The following is a 26,967-nucleotide window of genomic DNA, read 5'->3' as shown; positions in this document are numbered from 1 at the left end:
TGATGAAGGAGCGTCGCTCCGAAAGCTAGTGTACTTCCAATTAAACCTGTTGGACCATAACCTGGTGTTGTGTGATTTTTAACTTAAAAAATAGTCAGTTGACTCAAAAACATTAGTTCTGGTTCTCTCTCCACAGAAGCTGCCCAGTCCTGCTGAGTTTCTCCACAACCTTTTGTTTTAACTAACTTGCCCTCATCTATGGTTTTGTATCGCTGTATGTTGATTCAGGACAATAGGATTTGCCTTTCTGTCCACTTTGTTCTCTGCTTAATTCTTCTTTGACTTCTCTCATGTACAATATATCAACAAATTCAAAAGCCCAGCAAGAAAAATTGAGTACCAAGCAACCTTTATGATGGGGACTGATCAAAACAGAGTGGAACCATGATTTTCACTGGATGGTCAACATGTCGACAGGGAATTACAACCAAAAAAAAGGTTTAAGATGCTTCTCATATCACTCTCCAGTGATGACCAGTGATCAGTTGAAACTGATTGCATAATTGTTCCAAATTTTTAATGAGAATAAATATACTTAATGTACAGTAATCTTCAGTATTTGAACCTTCCTGATGATCCGTTTAAGGACACAGAAAAGCTTTAAAAAAAAATGTTTTCTTTCCACAATACTCTTTCACTTCCAAACTGGAAGGTCAAACTGTCATGGGTGATGATAGTGAAGAATGATGTCATTGCAATAAATTGTGACCTCTGCAGACAGCTTGTCCTTTTTATCATTCATTACTGATAGCTAAACTCTGCACAGAAATGAGCAGCAAAAAAAAAGGTTAAAAATAAAACGTGGATCTTCTCATTTCTCTGGTGCTTATGTTCCCAAAGCAGTCATTTTGCCATTGCTTCTGGAAACAAGTATTTAGCAGATTTGTCTCTGCTTTAACAAGAAAATAATTTCACCCAACATCTGTAAAATTCTTTCCATTCTGAAGCCACCCAATCATCCCACACCACAGTGGCGTCATCACTCTGTGGAACCTTATGTAGAAATGCACAATAGCTGGCGGTTTGAAAGTATAATCTGATTAAATATTATGTGATATTTTCTTTTCGATTGCAACAAAATGGATTTCCTGAACTGGAATTGAAATAAATTTTACAGTGATTTCTCCCTTGGCTCAGTTTGGCAAAAAATTTCTGACAATTACAATAAGATAAAAGGCTAACCTGGCACAGTCAATCCCAAGGAAGGTAGTGATTTTAGGAAATAATCCTTCTTTGTATCGCACTTCAAAAATAATATTAAAGGGGCAGCATGGTGGCTCAATGGTTAGCCTCACAGCACCAAGGTCCAGGTTTGATTCCAGCCTTGGGTGACTGTCTGTGTGGAGTTTTCACATTCTCCCAGTGTCTGCGTGGGTTTCCCCCGGGTGCTCCGGTTTCCTCCCACAGTCCAAAGATGTGCAGGTCAGGTGAATTGGCCATGCTAAATTGCCCATAGTGTTAGGTGCACTAGTTAGAGCGAAGTGGGTCTGGGTGGGTTACTCTTCGGAGGGTTGGTGTGGATTGGTTGGGCTGAAGGGCCTGTTTCTACACTGTAGGGAATCTAATCAAGTTTGAAGCCAGCAAACTATTGTGTCCACAAGTCATACACAATTGCTTCAGAAAATACATAGTGAATTTTCAATTTTTGATATAGATTATTCTGATGCTATAAGATCCTGAAGATATATTTTAGAGTAAGGAGAAATAAAGACAATCACAGCAAAATGCCATAACTATGACTTCAGGCTATTCGACAAAAACTTTCAGTTAATTTAGAATTGCCAGAAATTTCATGTGAGTTACAACTTTGCACGGTAGGGTGGGATAATGCTAAATCATGGCTCAAATTTTCAAGCAGGTAGTACATTTCGTTTAACAGCCCTGCGAAGATAAATGTTTGCAATGTAAAGACATGAGTTCATACCCAAGCTCCTTACATTACAAATCTTCAGTCTTGGTCCTGCTATTGGGGGAAGATGCAAAGTGTTGGCAGGTACTTACTAGAAAGTGGTCCATTAATTTCAGATTTTCTTGAAATACGAGATGCAAAAATTGGGCATGAGTTTTTTTTTAAATTCTGTAATTTTTTCACTTACATCTGTACGCCATCACTTGCAAACATTTGTTCTTGCAGTTTCTAATCAACTTTTAAATCACTATAAAAATTCCCAGAACTCAAATTAAGATGAAAACTCCTTCATGGCTTTGGACTTGGCTAAAAATAAGGACTGGATTCTCCACAAGTAGAGTAGGACCGACCAAGATCTTCACATGGCTCGCACCCAACTTGCCTCCAAGAAGGAGCATACAAATATTGAGTGTAGGAACTTAGGAAATAGAACAAGAGTAGACTATTCAGCTAAAGGAAGGCAGACATTTAGCAGAATCCACATAAAAGATGAGGACAGTTTGCAATAGCTTAAATATAAGCATATAGATTCACACTCAAATTTCTTTGATCTCTTATGCTGAACATTGTCCTCCCCTGCTGTTTTAGCAGAAACTTTGAGAGACTTCCAGTGCCGTTTCTGTATCTTAATGAAAATTACATAAACTATGGATGTTTGAAGACTCATGTCAGTGAATGCTGCTTTTGATAATTTCAGAGATTGAAATTGCAAAAGAATAATGCAAAATGATGAACAATTTCAAGTTTGTGTGTATACTTAAAACTTGCCTCACTTTTCATTTACGATAATAATTGAGAGATGTACAAATGGATGAGAACTACTTAATTGTTGAGTCCTCCCAACACAAATCCAAGCTTCCTTGAAGTTAGATTGAGTTGTATAACATTGATGAGGGGTGATAAACTAACTTCCAACTTTGTTTAACTTTGATTTCATAATCAATGCCCCATTTTTCCCTTGAAATGAAACAAAGGGCAGGGTGGGATTGACAATGATATAATTGAATGGAAAACTAGTGACAAAAGAGGAGTGTTGTCTCCAGTGAATAAGGATAAAGTACAGAAAACAGGAAAGGTCAGTACTTTGGAGGATGAGGTGAGGTAGAGCTGTTGAGGGGAAATGAGTCATGCCGTAATGAGGGTTATAGTCCATGAATCTTTGTGAGATATTTATGCATAATGACAACATCTGAATAAGTGTAAGTTAGCAGAAAGATGATTGGGTTATTCACACTTGTAAAGTGCAGAAGACCACTGACCTTCAATTGGGTGTCCCTTTCACCCAGACTGCACTGCTATAGGGCTAGTCAGGGGCTATAATCAGGCTAGCTTGGTGGGAAGCACAGCCTCATGTGAAAAAGGACTGCCCTTCTTTCCACTAACCTTTCTCTAACAGGGTGATACACTCACTGAGTGGTTAGCCTCACAGTACCAGGGACCTGGGTTTGATTCCGGCCTCCTTTCTGTGTGGAGTTTGCAAGTTCTCCCTGTGTCTGCAAGGATTCCCTTTGGGTGGGAGAAAGTGAGCACTGTGGATACTGGAGATCAGAGTCAAGAGTGGTTAGCACTGCTGCCTCACAGCACCAAGGTCCCAGGTTTGATTCCACCCTCGGGTGACTGTCTGTGTGGAGTTTACACATTCTGCCCGTGTCTGCGTGGGTTTCCTCCAGGTGCTCCGGTTTCCTCCCATAGTCCAAAGATGTGCAGGTTAGGTGAATTGGCCATGCTAAATTGCCTGTAGTGTTAGGTGAAGGGGTAAATGTAGGGGAATAGATCTGGATGGGTTCCTCTTCGGAGGGTCAGTGTGGACTTGTTGGGCCGAAGGGTCTGTTTCCATACTGGAAGTAGTCTAATCTAACATTTATATGTTAATGACGCAAATCTTCCAGAAGACTGTAAGATAAGGGAGCCGGAATTGGCCATTCGGTCCATGCGCTTACACAACCATTTAATGAGGTCATAGTTGATCTGATAATCCTGAACTTCACTTTTCTCAATTCCCTTATTGATTAAGAATCACAGCCTTGAATATACTTAACTGCCCAGGCATAACAGCCCTCTGTGAAGAAAAGAACTCCACAGTACTATTCATTACAGATCATTGAGGTCTGAATATGGGTTCAAGGACCTAAGAGATAACAGCACAAAAACATTCATTCAGCTGCTGAAATATTGACAATGCTACTTGTGGAGAAGGTCGTCTTTGCTAAATCCACCTGGAGTATCTTTCTTACAAATTTCTTGCATATACTGAGAGTGTCAAAGACATAAAACATCTATTCAGTGAAGACAGACTTAATCTAGAAGAGGTAGTCAATCCTCTCCAACAGCCCGGCCAAGATAAATGTTTGTAATGGAGAGACATGAGTTTATACCCGAGCTCCTTACATAACAAATCTTCAGTCTTGGTTCTGCTCTTGGGGGAAGGTGTAAAATGGAAGCAGGTACTTACCAGAAATGGGTCCATTGATTTTAACAGACTAAGTTGAAATACCGAATACAAAAATTCGACATGAGTGAGTTTTTTAAAATTCTGTAATTTTTTCACTTACATATGTATCCCATCATTTGCAAACATTTTCTTCCTGCGGTTTCTAATCAACTTTCAAATCATTATAAAAATTCCCAGGACTCAAGCTAAGATGTAAACTACTTAGATTAGATTACTTACAGTGTAGAAACAGGCCCTTTGGCCCAACAAGTCCACACCAACCCTCCGAAGAGCAATCCACCCAGACCCATTGCCCTACATTTACAACATCACCTAACACTACAGGCAATTTAGCATGGCCAATTCACCTAACCTGCACATCTTTGGACTGTGGGAGGAAACCAGAGCATCTGGAGGAAACCCACACAGACACAGGGAGAACATGCAAACTCCACACAGACAATTGCCTGAATCGGGAATTGAACCCAAGTCTCTGGTGCTGTGAGGTAGCAGTGCTAAACACTGTGCCACCGATACTTAGCAGCTTCAGAGTTGGCAAAACATAAGGACTGGATTTTTCACAAGCAGAATAGGTCACACCAAGATCTTTCATGCATCTCCCACCCAACTTGCCTCTTAGAGTGAACATACAAATATTAAGGATAGGAACTTAGGAAATGGGAGCAAGAGTAGACCATCCAGCCCATCGCGTCTGTCCAAACATTCAATAGGATTATAGCTTTCAAAGATTTTAATGCCTTTAACTCACTCCAACCCCACAACCTTGTCCACCACTGGTCATCAGAAATCTATCAGTAACTAAATATATATTTAAAAATTTATTCATGGGATGCAGGCATTGTGGCTGGGCCTGAGTTTGTTTCCTATCTCTGTTTCCCAGAGGACAGTTAGGAGTCAGCCACGTATTTCCATAGGTCTGGAGTGACACGTAGGTAACGATGGCAGGTTTCATTCCCTAAACATCATTTGTGAACCCAATGGGGGTTTATGACACTCATTCATGATTACATGGTTACTATTTGGCTAGTCTTTTTTTTTCAGATTTGTATGTATTTTAAACTTCATTATCTACGATGGTGAGATTCAAACCCATGTATTTCAAACGTCAATCTGGGGTTGTGAATTGCTATTCCAGTGGCTTAACGCAACTCACCTTTTATTATAATTCTGAACCTGCCTGTAGTTTCATTAGATTGTTCTATCAGCCTTAACTAAAATCTGCTTTCCACCCGCTCTGTCCCAAACATAACTGTACTCCAACCTTTTATAGGAAGAACCACTGAAACAAGAGTCTGTTCCACCATTTAATGAGATCATGGCTGATCTATGGCCTAACTACATACACCTGCCTTTTTGACACATCTCCCTAAATATATTTGCTTAATAGAAAAGTATAAATTTAAGATTTAAATCTGACAAATGATCTTGCATGAATTGCCATTTGTGGAAGAGGGTTCCAAACCATGCTCACCCTTTGTGTGTAGAAGTGCATGTATCCTGAAAATGGCCTGGCACTAATTCTTGGACTATGTCCCTTAGTCCTAGAGTCTCCAACCGGTGGAAAAAGTTTACCTTTATTTGCCTTTTCTTTTCTAGTTGAAGTACCTTTTGAAGAGGCCTACAGAGAGATGGCAGAATTGTCTTATGAAGAGAGATTGCAAAAACTATCCACACTCCAGACAGCTTTGAAGAAAGTGAGGAGATTTCATTGAGATTCTTAAAATTCCTAATGGGCAACACGGAATAAATGTAGGTAGGATATTTCCCATGCCTGATGACTCTAGAACCAGGGGATGTAAACTTAAGACAGCAAATGTTGGCCACATGAGTGATTTTTAAATAGTGCAGGCAGTAAGAGTTTTATGGTCAGCCAACCTACTGCAATGTGTTCCCCAAACACATGGATGAAATGTTGGAAGTCCACGTTCTAACAAATGGAAACATGGACAGAAAACAAAGGATAGACACACAGACAAGCTTCATGAGCTGTTGCATTGTGTCTTATAAATTATGTACAGTGGAGATATGAAAAGTGAGAACCTGTATCAAAGTTTCTGAGCTCAGATAAATTGGGATGTAACGACCCCAGTTCAGTGTGAATATGCAATCAATATCAGGCAAATCTACCATCTTTATGTATGATTCTTGATTACTGGAAGCTTTGAGGACATTGATGGGTTTTAAAAACAAAACCATTCATGTCAAATCTATTCACCAACACTACTCATTCACATTGAGAATCTGCAAGGTTAACTTTTGAAAGTACACGTGACAGTGAGAGACTGACCAGAAAACGATGGAAAACGACAAATAAATAAAAACAGGAAGTGCTGCAGAAACTCAGCACATCTGGCAGCATCTGTGGAGTGAAAAGCAGCATTCAATTTCCAAGTTAAATGTGACCATTTTCTCTCTCCACAGATGCTGCCAAGCCAACAGAATTTTGTTTTTCCGGCACATTTTGTTTTCAATTTCAAACTCACAGCATCAGTGGTATTTTTCTTTTACGACTTTGCAAAATGACCACCTTGACTGTTGAGAGTTTTGACACCATTTGAACCCTTCAGTTGAATTGTTACTTTTTAATTCACTATCGGAAGTCTGTAGTCACCTAATTCATCAACACTTTCTTGCAACAAAGTAATAAGATAAAACAGAGTGTTACATAGAAATTAAGGGAAGAATGTATGACTTTTAAGTGGCGATTGAATAATGTCTGTGCCACTTGTTCTAATTATTTTGTCTGATTTCAATATTTTACACTGAAACGGAACCACACATTGTCAGGGGATTTATAATGAATGCAACTAATGGAAATTAAGACCTGACTAATAATGATACCTTTAGTTTCCACAGAATAGTGCGAGGGCCTTTGATTTACATCTCCCTCACCCTTTCATTACAGCATAGTTTCACACACACACACTGCCACCACACGTACTGCACAACAGGTGAACAGGTGGCATGTTTCTGGTACAAATGTAGGTTTTCTAAATGATGAAAACATTTATTTGACAGCCATGATGTGGCGGAGCCAGTGTTGATCTAGGGTGGGCAAAGCCATAAGTCATGGAGCACCAGGTTGTAGTCCAACAGGTTTATTTGAAATCACAAGTTTTCAGCACATAGCCCCTTTGTCAGGTGAATGGGTTTGATGAAGGGGCTAGCTATGCTCCAAAACCTTGTGATTTCAAATAAGACAGTTGGACTGTAACCTGGTGTCGTGTGACTTCTGACTTTATTTGGTGATAGAGAGTGATTGAGCAGTCATGGACCAGGTATTATAAGGACAGAGTACTTGTCTACAGGGTTAAGCAATGCCAACAATTATTGTTGTGTTATACTTCGGTAGAAAACTGTTTTGCTAACTGTATTTATTTCTGCAGTCCCCATCTCAGGAGTAACTCAGAGTGTTCTACGACCTAGCTGAACACTGTTTAACCTATCACATGAAATATTCACCTATTCATCCATTTCTTTTCACCATGGTACCATATTTACATCACCTTATATCTTCTCTGGCTTACATCAAGGTCCCTAAATCCACATGGCAATACAATCCATTACTTATTTTTACATTATGATGATCAAAACTGTACTCAGTGTGGGCTAAAAAAAAGGCTCAATGTAGATTTAGCATTAACATCATTTATTATCTCTAAACCTCCCGTGCAGTGCTTGATTTGCAGAAGTTATGCTATTGCTAACCTATAACAAACGGTTGAGTGATTTGCGTATGTTTATTCCTAGCTCCCTGTACACTTCTAAACTACTTGGTTTATTATTTTTAAAGTAATAGATGATGTCCTTATTTCAGTCAACAAAATCTAAAACTCTGCATGTATCTATGTCGAAATTCATTTTGAGATTTGCAGCAATGTGTAGTGCCAGGACCCTCACCAACTTAATGAAAACCAATCTAAAAATATAGTTGAATATGACTCATAAGAACATAATAAACACAAGCAGAAATAGGTTACTTGGCCTTTGGCTTCCTCTGCCATTCATCAAGATCTTGGCTGATCTGATGGTGGCCACAACTCCATTTTCTTGCCTGCCCCCTGCAACCCATAAAGATCACAAATCTGTCAACTCAGCCTTGAATACATTCAATGGCTCACCCTTCACTGAGATCTGGGGTATAGAATTCCAATCATTGATGACCCTCTGAGAGAAGGAATTGCTTCATATCTCCATCTTAAATGAGAGACAAGTCATTCTGAAACTGTGTTTCCCATTGAAATATTCCCATGAGCAACAGTCAGAACCTTACATGTTTCAAGAAAATCAGCTCTTGTTGTTCTAAACTACAATGGGCATACACCCAAACTGCTCAACTGAAAACCCTTCTTCCCAGAAATCAACTCAATGAATGTTCTCCGAACTGCCAACAATCTCAGGAGAGCTCACTTCATTGTAGTTTCCATGACTGGCCAGTTCAAAACCCTTTGACTAAATACTGAAGGACAAAACTAAGTATTTTTTTATTCATAAGACCATAATACCATAAGATATAGGAGCAGAAATTACACCATTCAGCCCATCAAGTCTGCCCTGCCATTCAATCATGGCTGATGAGTTTTACAAACCCATTCTCCTGCTTTTTCCCTATAGCTTTTGATCCCCTTGATACTAAAGAACTTACCTTTCTCAGTCTTAAATATAGAACCTCATAAGCACATCCCTGCTTTTACATTCAAGTCTTCTCAAAATAAATGCCATCATTGCATTTGCGTTCCTAGCTACTGACTCAACCTGCAAGTTTACCTTGAGAGAATTCTGAGTTAGATCTTCCAAGTCTCGTTGCACTTCAGACTTTTGAATTTTTCCCCATTTAGAAAATAGTCCATGCTTCTATTCTTCCTACCAAAGTGCATAACCTCACGCTTTCCCACATCATAGTCCGTCTGCCACTTCTTTGCCCACTCTCCTAACTTGTCTAAATCCTTCTACAGCCTCCCCGCCTCCTCAATGCTACCTGTCACTCTACCTATCTTTGTCTCATCTGTAAACTTAGCCAGAATGCCTTCAGTTCCTTCATCTACATCATTAATGTATAAAGTGAAAAGTTGTGGTCCAAACTCTGAGCCTAGCGGAACATCACTTGTCACTGGCTACCATCCTGAGAAGGACCCTTTTATCTCCACTCTCTTCCTTCTGCCAGACAGCAAAACTTCTATCCATGCTAGCACCTTGCTTTGAACATCATGGGCCTTATCTTACTTGGTAACCTCCTGCGCGGTATCTTGCAAAGGTCTTCTGGAAGTCCACGTAGACAACATCCATTGACTCTCCTTGGTCTAACCTGCTTGTTACTTCCTCAAAGAACTCCAGCAGATTTGCTAGGCGTAACTGCCCCTTGATGAAACCATGCTGATTTTGCCCTTTTTTTTTTACCATACACTTGCAAATATTCAGATATTTCATTCTTGACAATGGATTCCAGGATTTTACCTACAACCAAGGTTAGGCTAATCAGTCTGTAATTTTCCAACTTTTGCCTTACTCCATTTTTAAACAGGTGTGTCACGTTCGCAACTTTCCAGTATTTTGGGATTCCCTGATTCTAGCAATTCCTGAAAGATCACCACTAACACCTCTGTATCTCTTCAGCTATCTCCCTTAGAAGCCTGTGGTATAGTCCATCTGGTCAAGGTGATTTATCCATCTTCAGGCTATTCAGTTTTTCTAGCATGGGATGAGAGCAGCACTGGCTAGGTCAGCATTTATTGCCCATCACTTATTCTCCAGAGGGCAGTTGAACTTCAACCACCCTGCTGTGGGTCTGGAGTCACACAGACCGGAAAAGGATGGCAGTTCCCTTCCCTAAAGGACATTAGTGAACCAGATGGGTTTTTTAAAAGACAATCATTATCAGGTTCTTTACTCCAAATTATTTTTTATTGAATTCAAATTCCACTATCTACCATGGCGGGATTTAAACCCAGGTCCCTAGAACATTATCTGGGTCTCTGGATTAACAGTGTAGCAATAACCCCACTAGACCAGTGCCTCCCCATCTAGACACACTTATTAATATTGGGAAATAATGTGCTGTTACATTATTTTTGTTGCAGGGTAAATAGTTTCAGGAGTATGTCATAAATCGGTTATGTCTGCTCCGTTACACAATGAGATCATGGCCGATATGTACCTCAGCTTTGTCTACCTGGTTTTCTTCCATATCCAATGAAAACCTTATTTGGCATCAAATTGCTAATTTCAGTCTTGAAAACACCATTGCCCCAACATTCAAATAGCAGTAATTTCCATGAACAGCAAGAGTCTAGATCATCAGTCACGGGTGAGGAGACCTTCCATTTCTTGGGGACAGCAGTGGGAGCTTTGTTACAGCTAATCAAGCAGAAGACAGAGATCTGGTTTGGAATGAAGAAGCAAGAAATGATTGAGAGCACTACAAAGATGGGATAGCCAGTATTCATTCCTTCATACACATACGGCTACTCAATGTTAATATAGAGCTTAATTCACTTCCCAGATCAGACATAAGAACTGGAGCCAGCCACACTTTCCAAGAACACACTGTACTCAGAATATCTATCACTTACAATGAGTGTTAGAGCGCAATGTTAAAATTTTTTAAAGGAATGCTACTAAAGCCTATGAGACACATTGTAGGAGTTACACATTCAGCCTTCAAGTATTCCTTCATTCATATCCTTGCATTCTCGCACCTCACAAAAACTTACGCTAGCTCTGTAACTGCCTGTTGTATGTAAGTGTCATTGTAACCAGTACATTCTGCAAGCGAAGTCCCAGGCATAATGGCACAAAATGGGACCAGACTAAAAATACACTAATATTCCTCCTTTCTGATGTTAGCTGCCTGTCTTATACCAGAAAATGAATGGCACTGTTTGAAAATCGTGAGTTGTGATCTATTTATCATTGGGTGCTGTGGGTGGTGATTTATATATTATTACTATTCCTCAAAATGAAAACAGCCAAATGCTGAGTAAAGCCAGCGGGAGCAATGTTTTAAACTATTGTATCCATTCGTTGGGAAAATAACAAATACTATTGCATCAAAATACATATTAGGTACTCATTTCCCCTCTTTAAGAGCAGGTAGTATTGGGACTGCCCTTGTAGACAGTCAGCCACGAGTTCTCTATGATATTCGTGTCTCCAGCCGGATTGATAGTGCTTCAAAGATTGTCAGCTGCCCATTCTGTTCCTCTGTGGCTTATTAATTGGCATTCCAATAGAAGAAAGATCCCTGGGGGACCAGGGGGCACCTGGGGGCAGCAGGCAATGAAGAAAGTAAATTCTATGTTGTCCTTCATAGTGAGAGGATTTGAGTAAAGGAGCAGGGATGTCTTCCGGCAATTATACAGAGCCTTGGTGAGATGGTACCAAGAGTATTGTATGCGGTTTTGATCTCCTTTATCTGAGGAAGAATGTTCCCGCTATGGAGGAAGTGTACAAAGATTTATAAGACTGATTCCTGGGATGGAAAGAATGAAGATAAATTGGATCTGTTAGGATTATGTCACTGGAATTTAGAACAATGAGAGGCAATCTCATGGCAACCTAGAAAGTTTTAACAAGGTAAATGTAGAACGGATGTTCCTGGTGACTGGGGAGTCCAAAAACAGGGGTCACAGCCTAAGGAAATGATTAGTCCATTAAGGATTGAGTTGAGAAGGAATTCCTTCACCCTGAAAAGTAGTGAGCCTGGAATTCACAAAGAATGGTTTCAAGAAGGAGTTATACATAGTTCTTCGGAATAAAGGGATCAAAGGATATGGAGTGATAATGAGAACAATGAACAAAGTTGGAACATATTAAATGGTGGAGCTGGCTGGAAAGGCTGAATTACTATCTCTGTTCCTATTTTCTATGTTTCTGTGCCCTCTTTGCTCCACAAGCAGATACTTGAGCCATTTTACCAGATACCGTCCCCCCTCAAAAATGGAGATCCCCCCTCCTCTTGGCCTATCTTCTTCACAGCACAAACCCTTATCAGGGTGCCTGATGTTACAATGTCCAGGGCTTCATCAACTGCTCCAGGACCACAGTTTCCCATCTGCCATAATAAGGTTTTGTCAAATAAACTAGGGTGCCCAAGAATTTTCTGGGAAGGAAATCTGTCTTACTGTTCCTACCTCAGGATCTCTGATGTGCAGTCTAATACAGGCACAATGCCACCTCTGAGAATATTGCATTAGTCAGGTGAGGCATATGATATAAAATACGTGACCATTAAAAATATGATCAGGGCACCATTGATGTCAATGGAATCAAAAAAATACAGTGTATAGCTTGCATCACATTTAACAGCACTGCGGATTAATTTACTAACAATACAACACAAATAAAAAGTGGCCTTGATGTGAATAATCAAGTATCTCAAACTCACATTATCTTGTCAGAGAAACTGGTGCTTTAAATCTCCATGGAATTCTTTAGTAGGTAACAGTTGCTGATCTTGAATGGCACAGCACAATATAAGCCTTTAAATTCCAGTGTGCCTGATTGAGGATATACAGAAATTTGCTTACTACTTATTTAACTCTTTAACTTCCCTCAATCCTTGCTAAACACAGTTCATGTTAAACAGGAGACAAAATGGTTAAATGCTACTGAAAGGGAAGAGTGCATTGGGGAACAAGTATGGCATTGGGAGTGTGCAAAATGAGCAATGGATGAACACGACAGAACTTGTGCCTTAGCAGAGATGCTAAACTTCAGGCACGAGTGTCAAATGGGTTTATTGAAAGGTTCTGGAAGGCACTGAATTAAACAGGGAAACGCCTCATTGAAAAACTTTTATTCTTCTCCCCAATGCTTCAAAATTGACCTGGTTCATCGGTTATGTATTCTTCAAAGAAAATTATTTCATCTTTTACAAATTGGTTGAAATCATTGCTGAATTAAAATGAATGGCATTGCTTGTTTCCCAACTACATGGTGTGAGCTGCCATTTTGTTTTTTTTATTTCAGCTGCACCCTCACTGCCTCTTCCTTATTCCAAACAAAATGATAATTAGTGGTGATATAACCACACCAGACGCTGACTGATACTTGTGCCGAGTCGACATTCTTCACTCACGAGCTGTGCCAGTAAGTGCCATTAGGTTATTTGACTAGAACAGGCTTCACAACCAAGACTGGTCTCTTCCCGCTCCTCAGGTGCTGCCTGACCTGCTGTGCTTTTCCGGCGCCATACTTTACAACTCTGGTCTCTCCCCACTCAATGTGCAGGAGGGTAAATGCATCAGAGAAAGCCAGTCAGCACAGGAAGTTCACACCAGTTGCCTTACATCAGCTGATATCAGCTACTTAGAGATGGAAACACAGCTAATGTCTTCCAGTGGTGTTTATAATGGCAGCTTGCCTTCTTCCGAAGTTAAATCCTCTTTGTAAATATTTTTCTTATCGCATTGTTTTATGCAGTTTGACTCATCTGAAAACCAAGATCTGTTAACTTAAAATGTTTACAAGGTGAAATGAATAATTATTTGAAACGCGCTGCTTGCGTTTTACAGCCAGTAGCGAAACAATGGCATTCATTGTTGACCTTGAAGAAAGTTTGTCCTCAATGACCTGGAGATGTCTACAGCATAAACATTCAGTTTCCTGATGCCAATTCAAATCTGGCATTGAGACAAGGGGATTTCCAGGCAACAGCACCAGGTTAGTTTACAGCACAAGCAGCCAATTAGACTGAAGTATTCCTGCAGACAGGAATTCAGGAAGTTAAAAACAGTGGGCTGTTTACTTTCAATTTAAAATGATTATGGTCGGATTAATATAGAAGCTAAAGTCTATTTAATACTTTTAAATACATGTATTTTTCAGCATAATTGGCAAATTTGACTTTGACTTCTTAAAAGTGAAAGTTTCCATTAGTTCATAAATGGCTCTTTAATCACAACCCAGGTAGACCTCAACAGCTTAGCTTTTGAGAAACATCGAATCATATTCTAGATTTACAAGTTATTCTGCACTATGCAGACTCCTAGAGTTGGTGTCAGTCTCTGTGGAGTAGTGATGGCTAATGCTGACAGTTTCATTGCCACTGCTGCTGCAGATATATATGTAACCTAAGCAATGCCATGATATTGGGCACTACTTGGCACTCTTAATAGGTGTGGTCCTGCCTGTTTTCACAGAACTATTAGGGAAGTATAATTCTACATAATAACTTCTGATAAATTGTCTCGTAAAGGAAATGAGAAAACAAAGCATATGTCTGTCCTGCTCTTCCATAGCAAGAGAATTATTTACATAGAGCAAGAGATTGATCAGTGACATTCCCTAATCCAAAGATCTGGCTGCAATGAATCATTTGAGTGCAGTTGATACAGCAATGATTCTCAAACATTTGCCCATTGTGACCCTAAGTTGATGCTCTGGACAAATGAGGGGTTAGTGTGGGGAGATCTGTCAGAATGGTTGGGAAAGGAAAGGAGAGGGGATGGGAGACCTGTGAGAGTGATGTGAGAAAGCTGTTTAAATCACAGGGCTACCTAAGCACTAACCTATCAGTAATTCAGCCCCTATTTTTCAAAAAAAGCTCTGAAATTTCCAGTGGTTTTGTAATTGTTAGTCAAAGCTCCATGATAACCGTTGCTGCATTGGAAGATCTGATGTAAATGTTTTGCCTTGCAACCTTACTGTGGTTTGTGACCGACAGTTTGGGTAGCCCTGTCATAGAAGAACTTTAGGTTTGAAGATGTTAAGACCATAAAGGAGCTCACTTTGTTTTCAATACATTTAAATTAAACATTGCCTCATGGATGTACAATTAATGTACATTTCTCCCCAATCCAACTTTGATCAATGCACTGTGCCGGGGTACTCTAATGTATGTGATGGGCACATGGTGGTAAGAATACCTGTTCCCATCCTCAAACATTTCAAAGGCATACTTCTTGAAGGCATGAAAGCTGCTTTATAAATGTAAGTTCTTTCTTGCTTGCTTCCTCTTGCCAGACAAACACATAAAAATCATGCATTACAATTATCCAACCAGTATTCTCCAGTCTGCAGATGTGTAAAAGTTTATACTCCTCGAGCCCTCAGAATCAGAATTGTCTATGACTCCCTGAGCATTAAATTTCAAACTATAACTACTACCTTGCTTCCTACCTTTGTGATGAATAATTGGAGTTTGAAACATCGAACCACATTTTTATGAGTTTTTATTTAGCTGCACTGAGCAATAAACTTGGTTGTGTAAGGATTGTAAAAAGGGCTCCTTACTGCACACAAATCAGTTGACAGCATCGGTGCAGTGTTGATTTGTGAATAGTACACCTAATGCCTCAGGAGTTTTAAAACTCAACAGATCCTTTGAGCAGTTTTTCTTCAACAATAGGCTTAACAGAGAAAACATTGACATTTAAGAACTATGTAAACAGATTACAACAGGGAATGCAAGATGACGGGTTTGAATGTATGTGGGATTGAAGTGAATCCCCAGTATTTGTGTAACTAAGTTTGTTATTTGGGTTTGGTATAAATATGAAACACTGTATCAGTAACAATTGTCAGACAAACCACGGTTTAATAGCATCAGAGATTTTTGATGCAGCACAAGTTGCTTGCAGAGATTTACATGGCAGCACTGAGCTGAGTTTGAACAGATTGCACCTTTACAGGAATTGACTTCCAAACCATCGATCATGTGTGAAATGGACAGCGTGCCTGTTCCCAGTTGGGTCTGTTAGGTTAAAATATTCCACACGAACAAGACTCAATAGCCTCATGTAAACTTGTTGGAGAGAAAGTCATAGTTACCACAGGCAAATGGGTTTTCTTTAAACAGCAATCCACTCAGTTTAATAATGCGGACCAAGGGTACTTTGACCATACAAGAGACACATATATCTAAGCTTGGCTTCCAGCAGACAAGGATTACCTAGAGGATGGGATCTGACATTAAATTGAATAAGGAGTTAATCTTGACCAAGTGTTACAAACTGGCACATTCCAAGGTCCAGAACTACATGCTGATGGATGTGCTAAAACTTGGGGCAGCTGCCGCCAAAGCGCAGTGGGGAAAGGGCACCATCTGAGTGTTCCTGATGAACTTAAATGATGATCTGTTCAGCTATAGGACCCTCCCGTTGCCTCAAATGCATGGAAATATATTCTTGTACAAAAGAAGATACTTTTGGTTTGTTTATGGAATACAGTCAAAATCCAATATTTGCTTGTCATAGAAATGTACAGCACGGAAACAGACCATGCGGTCCAACTCATCCATGCTGACCAGATATCCCAACCCAATCTAGTCCCACCTACCAGCACTTGGCCCACATCCCTTGAAACCCTTCCTATTCATATACCCATCTAGGTGCCTTTTAAATGTTGTAATTGTACCAGCCTCCACCACTTCCTCTGGCAGCTCATTCCATACATGCACCACCCTCTGAATGAAAAAGTTGCCCCTTACATTCCTTTTATATCTTTCCCCTCTCACATTAAACCTATGCCCTCTTATTCTGGACTGTCCCACCCCAATGAAATGACTTTGTCTATTTATCCTATCCATGCTCCTCATGATTTTATAAATCATGGTGATCAGGTGAATGTTTAAAATATTGTGGCACTTTATGAAGGACAGCAGTAAATGATCATGTGATGGTGACCAGAATTCCACCCTCAAAATATACATTATTAAAAAAACTGAGCCTTTTACAGAATCTTCCTGTGTTCACCAGACCAAGGGTCACCATATCTGAAATGCTTTGAGATTCTTCATAGAGATGTGATGTAAAATAAACATGTAGGTTTAAAATCAATGTTTTTTTTTGTTTTGGAAGTCCTTGGTGCTCCTTCATGCAATCCCAAACCTGAGTGCCATTTAATACAGCTTCCTTATGACAGTTACCAGAATCTGACTCAGTCATTTTACTACAATGTGGGAAAATGTTCTGTTGCAACATGCAGTGGTGAGCATGAACCAGAGCCACGATGCAATGACACAACAACTTACTGCTGTGGAGCAGTGAAATTAGGGGAGAGGAAGATTTCCTGCACCAACTATGTGCTTCCAACCAAGGTGGTCAGCAGGTTGGTTGTTAGAAGTGTGTTGAAACCAGGGCAATTGTCCACGGCTGTGGACTTGCTGCCGATAATGGTAAGTCTGCAGTTTGGACTGATTTTCATGAGTGGGAAAAAGATTAATATTGGCACGGTGGCTCAGAGGTTAGCACTGCTGCCTTACAATGCCAGGGACCCGGGTTCGATTCCAGCCTGGGGCGACTGCCTGTATGGAGTTTGCACATTCTCCCCATGTCTACGTGGGTTTCCCTCAGGTGCTCCGGTTTCCTCCCACAGTCCAAAGGTGCGCAGGTTAGGTGAATTGACCATGCTAAGTAGCCCATAGTGTTAGGTGCGTCATTCAGAGGGAATGGGTCTGGTTGGGTAACTCTTCAGAGGGTCAGTGTGGACTTGTTGGGTTGAAGGGCCTGTTCCCACACGGTAGGGAATTGAATATATTATGACTGGGTACAGGGAAACATTCTCCATTCAGGTTCCTGCAGACATTGATCGGCGAGTGCTCACCTTTGTAGCTCGGTATGGCAAGCTTGTGAACACAACCAAGATTCTTCCCTTTAACAAAAAAGGCAGCTCTGTCATTCATGAGATTCAACTTCTAAGGAAGAAGCCAGCAGTGACTTTGGATTGTTCTGTCAGCAATGCCATCTCACTGGGGGCAGTAGAAAGCCAAAATCCCATAGTGGAATTGGAGATTCCTCCCAACTCCTTCTACAGGCAGAATGGAGATATTTACAGGGGGTTAGTCAAAGCCAGTGTAACATTTCTAGATCCAAGGGATGTCTCTTTAGTTTCAGCAGCCCATGAAGAAGGTGACGTTCTTTCTTTGAGGACATATGGCATGTTTTCTCTTGATTTTGTAGATGAAGTAGCAAAGGAAAGCCTCAATGCAGGACAAGTGAAGGTTTTTCTGGGCTTCACCAGGGTTTTGACCTGAAACGTCAACTCTCCTGCTCCTCAGATGCTGCCTGACCTGCTGTGCTTTTCCAGCACCACACTGTTGACTCTAATCTCCAGCATCTGCAGTCCTCCCTTTTGTCCCTTTTGATTTTACTTTTATTGCTATTCGACGAGGTAAATGAGAAGACAGAAAGTTTCTGGTGGGCAATATGGAGATTCGAAACAGAAGACTTTTTACCCTTCATGTCCCTGAAAGCAGAGGGTGTTATGTTAAAGTTAGAACATTTTGAAGCAAACAAGCAAAGTAATCAGATCAAAGGAGTTGTTGCGTCACTTATTAATGTGGAACCCACTCAGGCTTTTCCTCTAGTCCCAGAGCTTGGGTCGATTTGACAGTGTTATCACTGGTCCAAATGGAGCTTGCTTGCCAGCTTTCTATGATGACCAGCAGCCAGATGCTTACACCTCCTACGTGATGGCTACTCTAGAGGGAGAAGAACTTGAGGCAGTCGCATCTTTCCCAGATATGAACTCAAATACAATAGGTGTTCAGCAGTCTTACTTCAATAAGCTGCAGCATAGAAGATCAGATCATGAAGATGCCAACATTAAAAAGACAGCTTTTAAAAGAAATGTAGCCAAACCAACAGCTACTGTCCCAGGTGAAATGAATGGTCCTATTTACCCTTATGAAAATTTTAAAGGATGTGAAGAGGCTTCATTCAGTGTAAGTCATTTCTGCTTTTACAGAGGCGAAGGAGACAGTTATGCTTTTAACACTATACTTTTCGATGAGGATGACCCAATGAGCTGAACAGAAGATTATCTTGCATGGTGGTCAAGGCCACTGGAATTCAGAGCTTGTTATAGAAAGGTGAAACTCCACAGCCCTCAAGAGATCACCATGAGAACTCAAAAAACAGGCGGGTCCCATTCTCAGACAGCTGGAGAAATTTATGGCATTCGCAATATGCCAAGTATCGTGCTGTGGACCATTTGGGCATCTCTGCAGTTAGCTTGGAATCAGGTGTCATGGAATGTTCTATGACTAAGAACGCATTGACCACACATTAGTGAAGATTATCCCTCAAGGTAAATGCTACAGAGGAAGTGTGAACAATATGTCACAGGAATATCTGGTCAACCACCTTTCTCTTGCTGTCAACAATGACTCAAGTGAATTTACCATGTTGGCTCCAATCGATCCCCTTGGCCACAACAATGGAATCTACACAGTAACTGATCAGAATCCAGGACAGCTAAAGAAATAGCACTGGGGAGATGTTTCCATGTAAGTTCAGACAGTGTATCCAGAGTAATGAAGTCTAATGTTGGCATTGACCTTTAATTGTAACGAGAAGCAGGAGAGCTGGAAGAGTATATTCCAAAGTCTGCAGAACTCCCCAAGAAGCCCAGAGGTGAACAACATGAGCATGGTTAAAAATCACACAACACCAGGTTATAGTCTGACAGGTTTATTTGGAAGCACTAGCTTTCAGAATGCTTCTCCTTCACCAGGTGGTTGTAGAGAAGGAGCACGTGATGAAGGAGCAGCGCTCCGAAAGCTAGTGCTTCCAAATAAACCTGTTAGACTACAACCTGATGTTGTGTGATTTTTAACTTTGTACACCCCAGTCCAACACCGGCATCTCCAAATCATAACATGAGCATGGGATGAAAAAAGAGAGGAAAGAGACAGAGAGATCATTTGCTCAGTCTTCATCAATTTAAAAAGTATAGAAAGCAGAGAGTAGCTCCGTGCAGAAAGCAATGTCACAAGGACCCGCGTCCCAGTGCCCTAGATTCAACAAACTCTTCCCAACAAACAGCCGAACTTGAGAAACTTGATTAGTCAACCACAAAATCAACACTTCCTGAAGAAGGAAGGCAATTCTGTTAATCCATTGAGCTGGGAGATAATTCATCTTTTACTTTTGAAGTGCTCAAATTTTTCTTCATATGCTACTGTAGAGAACTGAACTGCATTTGTGACTATGTAAGCATATAAGGATGTTTTTGTGTATAAAGTGTATTTTTGAAATGAAGAGAAGGGCGGCATGGTGGCACAGTGGTTAGCATTGCTGCTTCACAGCACTAGAGACCCGGGTTCAATTCCCGCCTCAGGCAAATTATCTGTGTGGAGTTTGCACATTCTCCCCGTGTCTGCGTGGGTTTCCTTTGGGTGCTCCGGTTTCCCTCCACAGTCCAAAAATGTGCAGGTTCGGTGAATTGGCCATGCTAAAGCTAGTGTTAGGTGAAGGGGTAAATGTAGGGGAATGGGTCTGGGTGGGTTGATCTTCGGAGGGTTGGTGTGGACTTGTAGGGCCGAAGGGCCTGTTTCCACACTGTAAGTAATCTAATCTAAGAAGATATACTTCAAGGAAGCAATTCTACCACCCTGGACCATGTCCAAACTGCCCTCTGAAATAGCTTAGCAAACCATTCAATTGTAGCTGGCTCACTACTACCAGATCAGGGGCAACTAGAGATGGACTGTGAGTGCTGGACTCACCAGAGAAGCTCATATCCCAAAAACAATCTTTTTAAAAAGGTGAATGAAAGCACAAATGGCCAAATCTACATGGTTTACAAGCAATCTCAGTGCAGAACCACTTCCCCCTGTGCTGCCTAGACCAGCAAGATTACCTTAGAACCCTTCTGGCAATTGCTCACTCCTTTAATCTTCACCCCACATTCTACCACTTCTTCCCATCTCCATGATATTTTCCACCTTGAATCATGGAATCCCTACAGTGCAGAAAAAGGCCATTTGGCCCATCAAATCTGCCCTGATCCTCCGAAGAATATCCCACCCTATACCTGTAACCCTGCATTTCCCATGGCTGATCCACCTAGCCTACATATCCCTGGACACTATGGGAAATTTAGCATGACCAATCTTTGTACTGTGGAACGAAACTGGAGAACCAGAGGAAACCCACCCAGACATGGGGAGAACGCGTAAACTCCACATAGAGAGTTGCCCAAACCTGGATCCCTGGTGCTGTAACGGACTGTACCACTGTGCTGCCTTTAATAAGTATCTCTTCAGTAAGTATCTTTCAGTCTACTTGTTCCCATGGAAATTTATTTGCTGTCCCCATCTCCAAATTGTGTCATAGCATCCACAATAATCTTCCCCTGACCACAGTCTGCCCATCCCTGAGATCCCCTGCTTCTCTACCTGCTGTCTGTTTTCTGCTTGTTGGCTGTGAATCCATGTTGTAGCATTTCCTCTATGACAGGTATCTGTACTTGCCCCATCCATAAAGGTCCCCTTTGCTCCATCCAAGCCTCCTGGCCAAGACTGAAGCCAAATTTTCTGATAAATTGCTTTCCCGACGTTTGAGTGAAATCTATACTCGGTCGGTTGAATAACTATTTTCTGTTTTATTTATGGCATTGTATTCTGATGAAATATATTGTGTTCTCATTTTACACAAGTTTACTATCATCACTGAAAAAGTCAGATGGATGTTAGTGCGAGCAGAACAGGTACTTTGGATACTGGTCATGCATTTTTCCCTTAGGACCAGCATGTGGCACCTTCTTCAAGCAGAAGGCCAGAAAGCATAAATTTGTGAATATTTTTCCAATTTTATGTACAGGAAATCATCTTGAAATGATGTTGTGGGGCTGCAAATGATAATATACTTATCTGAAAGGTCTTTCTCTGAAGTTTTTGTAGAGTCTTGAGCCATCAAACAAATAAATACGCCTTAACAAAATTAGCAGAAGAATCAGAAAGCAGTCAGTGTAACCTCCTTCACCCTGTTTATTTTGTAGTAACGATCATCACCAGTGGTCCTTATGGGATCCTTATGGGATTTGTTTCTAACACCTGCCCTGTCACCTCAGTACTTCCTTGTTCACAAATAGCTCCCAGTTCCTCCAACATATTTGAAATTTTCATCTTTAAATCGTGTCATTCCTAACCTTTGTCCTGCTGTCCTCTGAGTTTTCTATCCCTGGAACTCACTGTTCTTGCGATCATTACCTGCCATTACTGACAAAGTCTTCAAATATTTGCCTGAACCTGCTGAAATTTATTGTTAAATCTTCCACTTCCTTTTTTTTTAGACTAGAATCAGCCTGACCGTTGTGGCACAGACAGCCTCACACAGGGCACCTCACACCTTCAATGCATTATCTGGGCTAACATGACACCAATTGTTAAATTTCACTTGAGAATGTAACTTTAAAAAAGTTCTGCATTGACATATGAAATATCTGAAATCAACATGTTCATTCTAAAGAGATTTAACAAACAATCCAGGTCTTTTTCAGCATATAATTTCAGTTGCATCACACTGTAAACATTTGGTATAAATTCTGTGTCTTACGATCTTATACTCTACAACCACTTGATGAAGGAGCAGCACACCGAAAGCTAGTGTTTCCAAATAAACCTGTTGGATTATAACCTGATGTTGTGTCATTTTTAACACTGTACACCCTATTCTAACACTGGCATCTCCAAATCATGACTTCCTTTAACAATCTAGTCCCAAATACCAGGGTGCAGCATATCAGATCCAATGAACTCCATTCCAGTAACAGAGTCTTGCAATGAAAAGCCTGCAAGTTGTCAGGAGAAGGCAGGTTAAAACTGAAATAGATATTAAAACAAACAAAGAGAATGCTGGAGAAACTCAATAGTTTGAGCTATATGGAAGGCTGAATAAACTGGGGCTATTTTCCCTGGAGCATCAGTGTTTGAAGAGGTTTATAAAATCATGAGGGGCATGGATAGGATCTATAGCCAAGGTCTTTCTTCCCCAGGGTAGGAGAGTCCAAAACTAGAGGGCATAGGTTTAAAATGAGAGGGAAAGATTTAAAAGGGACTTAAGGGACGTTTTCATGTGGAGGGTGGTGCATGTATCAAATGAGCTGCCAGAGGAAGTGGTGGAGGCTGGTACAATTACAACATTTAAAAGGCATCTAGATGAAGTATATGAATAGGAACGGTTTAGCAGGATATGGGCCAAATGCTGACAAATGGGACTAGATTAGGTTAGAATAACTGGTCAGCATGGATGAGTTGGACCACAGGGGCCGTTTCTGTGCTGTACATCTCTATGACTCTAGTTTGGCAGAATAGGTGGAACGAGAAACAGAATTAACATTTTAAATCTGATGTGAATCTTCAGGATGCTGAGTTCCTCTAGCATTCTCTATGTTTGTTTCACATCATCTGCAGTATTTTATTAATTGTTGAGGCAGTCTATTACATGGAGTTGGGTCTGAAATCTCCTGAAATTGGTACTGGATGACTTCCTCCTACTGTCCTGTATCCCTCTATTGTTCTAACTGCGGCAGTTTTCCTCCATGGCTGGTCAGCAGTATCACATGCCTGAATGAGGGGTACAGACTCATAATGAATTTAATCAGGGTTTTGTGATGTACAATAATCCCCATTTTCACCTTTCTGTCAGACGATATGCGACAGTCTGAAACATTTCATTGGTAAGATGAGCTTTCTACTACTATCTCCCTTCCATTAGCACTCAAATTTGCAGCCTACAGCTACACTGATGCATCTGCTGATGGGGTTAATGGGCAACTCAACCTTATTAGCACATTATCTGATTGGCAGCTCAGTTGTTTATTTGTCATAATGCATTCAAACTAGAGAGTCAGTAAATCTAGGGGCTAAAACAAAAGGAGAAAATTATCTCTCCTTCAAACATCAACACACTTTGAGCATGTTAAAGCTTCCAAGGTTTATAAAGCACAGTACAGATGCAAAACAAAGCTTCCTCCATCCTGTCCCAACAAATTGATTTAACCCTGACTTGTTTGGACTGTAATTACTTTGAACACACCCAACATAAAAGTTCCTTCTTAAACTCAAGAGACTGGGAAACATTCTTTTGGAAGCAGTTTTATAATCACTGCCAATAAAATCCAGCTACTTGTGAACCTTTAGGTCAATGCTGATTACTGCATGCAAGTTTATGAGCCTACTTAGACTGTCAATACACTGTACACACACACACACAGCTCTACTTTGGACATTTTGATGTGGATCAGTGAAATGGACTCAAACCATCGAGTCTGGCAGTGAACACAGACCCCAAAGCTCATGAACTTGTCTCTCCCAACAAACCTCCACAACCACCCTCTGTCTTCTACCTTAGTGGGCGGCACGGTGGCACAGTGGTTAGCACTGCTGCCTCACAGCGCCAGAGACCCGGGTTCAATTCCCGCCTCAGGAGACTAACTGTGTGGAGTTTGCACGTTCTCCCCGTGTCTGCGTGGGTTTCCTCCGGGTGCTCCGGTTTCCTCCCACAGTCCAAAGATGTGCAGGTCAGGTGAATTGGCCATGCTAAATTGCCTATAGTGTTAGGTAAGGGGTAGATGTAGGGGTATGGGTGGGTTGCGCTTCGGCGGGGCGGTTTGGACTTGTTGGGCCGAAGGCCCTGTTTCCACACTGTAAGTAATCTAATCTAATCTAAAACCACTTGAAAATACAGCATAGACCCAACAGTAGAACACGAGAAATCCCAATTTTTGCTGCACTGAGGAGGTTTTTAGCTTTGCAACAATTATCTGCATTGCTGCAATGACAGCCTTATATTCAATAGGCAGTTGGTTAGGGTGATAATACACAAAAAGCAATCTTGTACCTCATCACAAAAGTAATGATACTTAACAGAAGCAGAAAGCAAGTTTAAAGCTGAGTCTGATCTGGAGCATCTATGGTTTGAAACAAAATAAAACAAGAGTTAATTTAGTCTTACTGATTACTGCTACATCAAACTTAATTGCTTTTCAATCCTTTGCCAGTTGTGCTAGCACTAACATTTTTGCATGCAGGTATTGGGTTAAAACAGTCCTCAATTGTGTCATTTAATAACTGTGGTTTTTATTTAATTCAAAATGCTAACTCAAACTTGTCAGTAATGAAAACGGAAAAGGCATTACTGTTAAAAAAAACTGAAACAATATTCCTTCCGATATTTAATTTGGGTGACATCTCAGTGCATGATAAATGACTTCATTAATGATTTGCTTTTATGAAACCTGAGTGCCGAGGGACTGGGTATGTTGGCCTGAGAAAACAGATCAAGGCGTCCTCTTGCTACTTGACCCTTGGTCTTTGGCAGGAGTGCCAATACTTTTGGCCTTAATTGTCCACCCAGTGGCAGAAAGCCAGCTGAGTTAAGCTGATAGTCAACAAACAATACATGACTTAGAAAATGGTCATCTGGGCTGGGAACTGGGGAGTTAACCCATCGTGATTCACAAACACGCAACATTTTTGGAGCAGACAGGTCATTGGCAGCCACTGTCCAACTAAAGCTAAACAAATGTGATTAACAACTGCGCCAGCCTCTTGTGCTTGGGACTGATTAGCATTGTGTTTGTACTTTGGCAGAGGGGACATCACTTTCCTGGTAGTCTCTATTCTATTCCACTGTCTCCAGTAACATATTAGCTTTTGATCTGCTAGTTTTCATTATTCACTGTGCTGTAAGTGGTCACTGAAGCTTTTCCGGCTGATTTTTCTAGTTAAATCATTTTCTGTCCTGTCACTGATGGATGGTAGCAAGTCCCTTACTCAGTGTATCACATATGAATTATTAAGATACACAAGTACCTCTGATATGTCATCTCACTCATTTGCATGACACATTGCTATTATCATAGATCAGCATAGTGCACTCAGTCATTTTTCCCCTTTTGATGGTTGTGGTAGTAAAAAAATAAATGATAAATATCACCTTAAATGATACCATGTCTCCTCTGTATTTTAAATCATGATTAAACACCCTCCCAAAAATGAAATTTATACAGCCTGCCATTAAAGTATATTTAATGTCTTGTGTGGTACCATTATTTTTTTTAAGCTTATAGGACTTGATAGAAAGAGAAATATTGTGACCATCTTTAAGGCCATTAACAAAAAAATGGATCACAAACCCAGTTATCCGTTTACAAATGGTAACATTACAGGTGCTTTAGGATTTTTAATGAGCCTTCTCAGCAATTGCACAAATCTTTAAAACTGTCCGACCGGCAATTTCAAGAATTATCCACCACAACAGCTAATAGATGGCAAAACTTCTGACCAGTGAAATTTGCTTTGCTAAAACCGATAACTGCCATTTAAACAGAACACCTTAGCACCAAAGAAGTGATGGGAGATAACAGGAATTAACACCCCTGTGATAATAGACCTCGTGAAACATTAAAACATGAAACACTAACCCATTTTAAACATTCAAATTTTGACATGCTGAAATGCATTTTAGATTTCCAATAACAGCTCTTTTCTTAAAGAAATCTGGTCTGTAATGAACTTCCAAACTTATGCCTTATTCCTCTAGAAACATGGTGCAATGATACAGTCATCATGACTGAAGTGAACAACCTTTTGAACACATTGTGGGGAGGGGGTGGATGGTGCAGAGTTTTATAAAACTTCCAAGAACAGGGAAATGGGGATTTTGACATTTTGATTTCCCGACAATAGGTTTGAGATGCAGAGATATAGTCAATAGCTCATTTGAGGTGGGCCATGCCTCATGTTGGCCAATTTATTTGTGCTTGTGAAATATTTGCATGCCGTGAATATATATTGGCAAAAATATCTCCTTTGTCAATTACCTCCTGCTTTCAGGATGAAATCAACGATACATGCAAATCTTGTGGCATCTGGTTCACA

General features: G+C 40.6%; 1 long non-coding RNA gene and 1 pseudogene across 4 annotated transcripts in view; both read left to right on the top strand.

Annotated features, from left to right (window-relative positions):
- LOC140468876 (uncharacterized) overlaps positions 1–26,967 on the top strand; it is a 415,386-nt gene that overhangs the window by 3,904 nt on the left and 384,515 nt on the right. For 3 of the 4 annotated variants that reach the window (XR_011955865.1, XR_011955862.1, XR_011955863.1), the window contains exon 2: positions 5,958–6,055. This is a non-coding gene — a long non-coding RNA (uncharacterized lncRNA). Of the gene's footprint in view, positions 1–5,957; positions 6,056–13,873; positions 14,022–26,967 lie in introns of all 4 variants that reach the window. The other variant, XR_011955866.1, reaches the window with a different exon arrangement.
- On the top strand, positions 15,772–22,381 carry LOC140468791 (cartilage intermediate layer protein 1-like; annotated as a pseudogene).

Source organism: Chiloscyllium punctatum, chromosome 48, assembly GCF_047496795.1.
Source record: "Chiloscyllium punctatum isolate Juve2018m chromosome 48, sChiPun1.3, whole genome shotgun sequence".
In the NCBI taxonomy this organism is placed as follows: domain Eukaryota; kingdom Metazoa; phylum Chordata; class Chondrichthyes; order Orectolobiformes; family Hemiscylliidae; genus Chiloscyllium; species Chiloscyllium punctatum.
Note: the sequence above shows the minus strand (reverse complement) of the source record. Positions and strands in the feature narration are given on the sequence as shown.